The sequence below is a fragment of the Triticum dicoccoides genome, chromosome 1A, assembly GCF_002162155.2.
Source record: "Triticum dicoccoides isolate Atlit2015 ecotype Zavitan chromosome 1A, WEW_v2.0, whole genome shotgun sequence".
In the NCBI taxonomy this organism is placed as follows: Eukaryota; Viridiplantae; Streptophyta; class Magnoliopsida; order Poales; family Poaceae; genus Triticum; species Triticum dicoccoides.
Genome location: NC_041380.1, coordinates 526,545,880 through 526,552,161, shown reverse-complemented (window position 1 = coordinate 526,552,161; position 6,282 = coordinate 526,545,880).

The following is a 6,282-nucleotide window of genomic DNA, read 5'->3' as shown; positions in this document are numbered from 1 at the left end:
ATATGAGGTGTTCGATGAAATGCCCGAGCCACACTTAAGCTTTCTCCTCTCCAAGCTCGACCTCCAAGCTCCATTTCCCCCAAGATTTGTCTAGGTTTAGGGGTGCATCAACTATCCAAGTGTTCTAAAATGTTATCAACTTCATCCTTTCATCTCTCACTCCTAGTTTAACTCATTTCAAATGCTCTATAAGTAGAGTGGTTTGTGGATTTTAGTGTAGCGCTAGTAGAAAATAGCCCATTTGTCCCGGTTCCAGAGGCCCATTAGCCCTGGTTCTGGAACCGGGGCTAAAGGGTCGGGACTAAAGCCCAAAACCATTAGTCCGGGTTCTCTTATGAACCGGGACAGAAGGGCTCCACGCGGCCGCTGCGGGGCGCCCGGGCAGGAGCACCTTTGGTCCCGGTTGGTGCAGCTGGTAGGAGCAGGGGTTTTTGTTTTTTCTTTTGAAAGGGCAGGGGGGGTTAGGGTGTTTTTGAGGTTTAATTTAGGGGTTTCTTAAATTGTGTTAGCAAGTTAATAGAGATAAGTGACCTCTCTTATCTCCATGCTTATTCGACGCTAGCTACTATACATATAGAGAGAACTCGACATGCTAGCTAGTAAGAAAATGAAGGAACCATTAATTACACAAGATCATCATGAACATATACACACAGGAGTGCACCTCTCTTTCTCCGAGAGATTTGTCGAACAACAAGTTTTCGTATATCTATCCGACGCTACTAGCTACATATATATACAATATAAGATCTCTTACAATCCCTAACATCTAATGCCAACTTCCACATGGTAACGGCTTTATTGATGACGTGGTCAAGTAAGAATCCCGCCTATTCCTCTTGAATTGCTCGTATGCGATCTTCTGGTAGGAGTTCATCCCGCATCAGCCAGATCCAAATTGAAGAAGAGGGTCAATACATGTATATGAATGAAACTCAACACAAATGATGGTAATAAATATTTTTGCTTACGCACTTCATATTGTTTTTCAGAGTAGCCCCGCTTATTAGAGGTCGTCGCGTTGTAGATGAACTCGCAAACATAGTATCCACAAAAATCATTCCCGGATTCCCGCCACAAGCACTTTACGAGAAATAGAGGTCAATCAAACTAATAAGCAAGCATACTAAATGGTATTGATGAAACTAGCTAGAATCAATGGGAGATGCGCGGAACTAGGTACCAGTACTTACTTTCGGGTGTGTAAATCGCAGCTCGCTCGGCAGTCCCGGAGAAATTATGGTGAACTCTTTCCAAACCCTGCCAGACAAAGAAAATAATTACTTGATATCAGGAAATGAAGAAAGTTGCCAATATGGTGCGATAATGATCGATTGAACTTACATCTGGAGCATTCGAGTCATGTCCGCATAGTCCTCTAGATATTTTTGTCTGGAGTCTAGGACGGTTACTACTCCCCGCTCAAGCTTAATCTCTAGGAGAATATAGTGGAAGCTGTGCACGCATGCATAACTCATTAGTTACATTACTATAACCTCGAGTAATAAGGGAAACTGAATATGCAAAAGACAGTAACACTCACTTGAAGTTGTAAGGAACGAGTATTTATCTTTGCTTTGATTTTTGAGCAACGATTGTAGCAAGTTGTCCTTGGTTTCTATGACATTGTGTTTAACCGTCCATTCATGTATGATATTTGGGTTAATGAACCCAATGTCATAGATTTGTGCTTTTCTGCATTCGACGATCCTCAATCTGCATAATATAGTGAGGATAATTATATATACACATGCAATGAAAGATATGAGCTATATATAGAGACTTAATTACAGAAGTAGTACTTACAGACATTAGCTAGTCACGAGTGTTTTGTCGAGGGCCTTTTCATTGTATAACTGGAATAACTCTTCAAATTCAACAGAGAACAAACCAGTTCCAACGAGGTCCTGCTCCTCTTTAATTGTCATCGCCAAAACATCATTCCTAGACTCGTTGTAGGTTTTCTTGTACCATTCATGGAATCTTCGCATCATCGTTGTTAGAGGAGGACTTCCATCTTTGACTAGAGGCTTCCTGTACTGGTATCTAAATTCGTCCACCTCCATTGTTTCAAACACTACATCGTCGCCCAGGTAATTAGTAGGATTGGTACCGGGCACTATCCTCGGCAAATTAGCGACGATATTGCTAGACACCTTGAGTGGGGGGCACGATTGGTTTGCTTGTTCGCGGAGATGGGGATTTTTTCCGCACTTCTTCGTTGTGATAACCTGGCATCACTTGAAGTACATCCCGACCGTCGGGCATCTTCATATGTATTTTTACTACATCATTCATAGTTGGTATCCGGCAGAGGCGGTGGTGGTCGCTTCAGGGCATCGATAGTGTGCTTCTCTTTCACTGGATCTATCATCTCGTTCAAAGTTGGAGGTTTCTTTGCAAAATGGTCCCTCACTTGGGCATCATAGATCTCCGTGTTTTCCTCCTCGGTCCTATCGTATGGTAACTTTTCCAGAGGCTTGAGAGATGGACCGTATCTGAATTGCCTCCCGCCTCTGGCTCTACTTCGAGCCGCCGGAGCGGCGATGTCCTTCCGTCGTTGCTTACGGGGCGGAGAAGGAGGCGGAGTGCACTGACGCGCCGGAGGAGCCAGAGCGGCGACGTTTTTGTTCCGCCGTTGCTGATGAGGTGGACTACTCGGACACGTCGGAGGAGGCGAAGGAGGAGGTGGAGTTCCCTCACACGCCAGAGGAGCCGTAGAAGGAGGCGGAGTGCCCTGATCACTCATCGGGGGAGGAGGAGGAGGAGGAGGAGGCGTAGTTCCCTGACTTGCCGGAGGAGGAGGAGGCGGAGGCGTCCAGTTCGGAAGCTTGATGTCCGCCATAGGCAAGCAGTCCTCAGAGCATAACCCAGGTGAGTCTCCCCTTCACCTGTAGGGTGGTCAAGATTGAGCTCCTCAAATCCCTCCATTACTTCATCCACCATCACAACAACATAGCCATGTGGAATCAGATGGCAGTGAAAAGTTTCATCAGGTTGAGGAGGTGCAACAGAGCCGACAACCGCCTTCAAGGTGAGGTTCTAACATTTCTTCATAAGCTGGAAATGTTGAGCCTCCTTGATAGCATCCACGGGGTATCTAGGAGCCGTGAAGTCAGGCTGGTGAACGAGCTCCATGGAAGCCACACTGCTTCTCCGCTTAGATTGCGGGGTAGCTTCTGGGGTAGCTTCGTGCTGCTGAGATGGTTGGTCGGCAGCTCAATAGCTCTCAACTTGTTCCTCTAGCTTTAGTACTCTTGCATTGAGCTTCTGCATTTCGCTCAGCTCCAGTTTCCTCTTCCTCTCCCGGGTTATGTAACCACCTGCACCGGGAAACCCAACCCTCCATGGAACGGAGCCTGGTGTGCATCGTGTTCTTCTAGGGTGTTTAGGATTCCCGAGGGCCTCAGTCAGCTTATCATTCTCTCTGTCGGGAATGAATGTCCCTTGCTGCGTTGCGGTGATATACTTCTGAAGCTTCTTGGCGGGTATTACAAGTTTCTCGTCCGTCCAAAGGCACTTCCCTGTTTCAGGGTCCAAAGTTCCCCGAACCCTGAAGAACCAAGTCCTTGAACGGTCTGGCCAGTTCAATGTCTCTAGTTCGACCCCTTTAGCAATCAGGTCATTCTCAGCTTTGTCCCACAACGGCCGGGCTTTGAGGTAGCCGCCTGACCCCGTGCAATGGTGATACAGCTTCTTTGCAGCATTTATCTTGTTTATCTCTGACATTTTCTTACTCTTGTCTGATGTGTTGTGAGCCACAAATGAGGGCCAGTGATCTCTTATCGTCTCAAATCGGTCGGTGAATTCCGGAGTCTTCCCTTTGTCAACAAACGTTGATTTCAACTCATTCTTCCACCTCATGAATAGATCTGCCATCTTCTTAAGAGCACATGCCTTGACTAGTGGCTTTTTAACTGGCTTATTTCGGATCCTCCTCTGGCGGTAGGGTGAAATTTGCCTTCAACGAGGTCCAAAGATCATCTTTCTATCTATCAGTGACATAAAAAACTTGAGGCTCTTCGTTCTTAGGCTTATTCCATAGGTGGATGCTGATCGGGATGATGTCCCTAGCAATAGCTCCACACTGAGCATAAAATGCTTCCTTGGTCCACCTGGGCTCAATCGGTTGGCCATCGTCTGCGATTGCTGTGATCGTGAATCTTTCATCCTGGCGCAACCTTTTCTTCGGGCCTCATTACCGAAGTCTGGCTCAATCCAGAGGGCTATAAAATAAGAAATAAGAGTTAATATATATATATATATATATGTACATACCAAAACAATTAATGGATCAATTAGGTAGTCAGCACAGACTTACCTCGCCGGACTTTGCAACAGCTCCGGTCACCGGATCCGTCGTCACGATCTCCTTCTTCCATCGGCATTCGGTCACCAGAGACATCTTGATCATGTCTTTCCTCCTCCATTGTTCGATCACCGGAGCCTTCATCCTCTCCTTCTAGACCATCGTTGTCGTTGATAAATGACAAGACATCACCTCCGCCGAAGATTATATCCCCTGATAATTGTTCTTTTTGCAAGTATCTTTGTTGATCCATAGTTTATGCAAATATTACAACATGGCAATTAATATACAAACATGAGAGATGGATATATTACTGGGGAACATAGAGACCTAGCTAGCTAAGCACAACAGGGAATATTAATTAGTGGCCTCGACGCTTCTATGGTTTGGGGTGGCCTCGACAATGCTTCTAGGGCTTGGGGTGACCTCGACAACGCTCTTTTAACATGGTAAATTTGGGTGGCCTTGATGCTTCTAGGGTTTGGTCGGGCGAGAGGGGGTTAATCGACGCCCCCCCCCATGTTGAAGAGTTACCGGAATTTTCTATGAACAAAAAAAATACTACCTATCACATGACATGTCTGGCAACTGGACCGGACCGCCTCTCTCATGAATGTCCGACGTCCGGACCGCCTCTCTCATGAATGTCAAACAAGGGATTCTCTTAACCTTTAAGGGATTTTAACAAAATGGCACCGTTCTGGATGTGCAAAAAATGGTCCATATATTTTTCCTGATCTCATCTACCCTTCTATATGTCATGTTGTCTAGTGTCAAAGGATTCATGAAAACCATGGCTTCATCATTATCTAGAAGTAACAGGCGCATGATGGTACGAAGCTCTCCAAAGTTGTTTTGGAACGGAGTCTCGAATAAGATAATTTGCTTTTTGGTACGAAGTTCAGCAAGAGCCTTTCGAATATTGCTATTTGGAAGGCCTTTGCTAAACTTCGTACCAAAAAGCGAATTATCCTATCAGGACTCCGTTCCAAAATAACTTTGGAGAGCTTCATACCATCATGTGCCTGTTACTTCTGGCTAATGATAAAACCATGGATTTCTTCAATACTATTATAAGAGAACATGCACATATAGAAGCGTAGATGAGATTAGGAAAAATATGGATCAACTTAATTATGCACATCCATAATGGGGGTATTCTTGATAAATATCGAGAGTTTGTCGGGTAGGGGCGGGAGGGGGTAGGAGATCGATAATATTTTTTCTAGGGTTTGGGTGTCCTCGAGAGTTGGTCGGGCGAGAGGGGGTTGATCGACGTCCCCCTCATGTCGAAGTTACCAGAGTTCTCTTCTAGTGGTTTGGGTGGCCTCGAGAGTTTGTCGGGTAGGGGTGGGAGGGGGTAAGAGATCAACAGTGCTTTTTTCTATGGTGTGGGTGCCCTCCTAGCACAGCATAGCGACCCTCGACCCCTCGGCGAACCTCGCCCCTCGACCCTCGACCCCTCGTCGACCCTCGACACTCTACACTAGTTCCTGACCCTCGACCGCTCGGCGATCCTCGACACTGTCATTCCCGATAAAAAATAAGAAGAGGAAGAAGAAGAAAAAAGGAGGAAGAAGGAATAGAGGAGAAGAGGAAATATAGAAGAAGAAACAAAGAGGAGAAGAAGAAGGAATAGAGGAGAAGAAGAAAATATAATGCAGAAGAAGAAAAAGATCCTCGACACCTTCTATTTTTTCTTCTTCTCCTCTATTTCTTCTTCTTCTCCTCTTTTTTTCCTTCTGCTTCTCCTCTTTTTTTCCTTCTTCCTCTTCTTATTTTTTCTCCTCTTCTTCCTCTCCTCTTCTTCTCCTTCCTCCTCTTCTTATTTTCCTTTTTCCTCTCCTTCTTTTTCTTCTTCTTCCTTCTTCCTTCATCCTCTTTTCTTCTTTTTCCTTATTTTCTTTTTCCTCTCCACTAACCTAAAATCTACTAACCTAAAATGCACTAACAGTACAACTAACCTAATATGC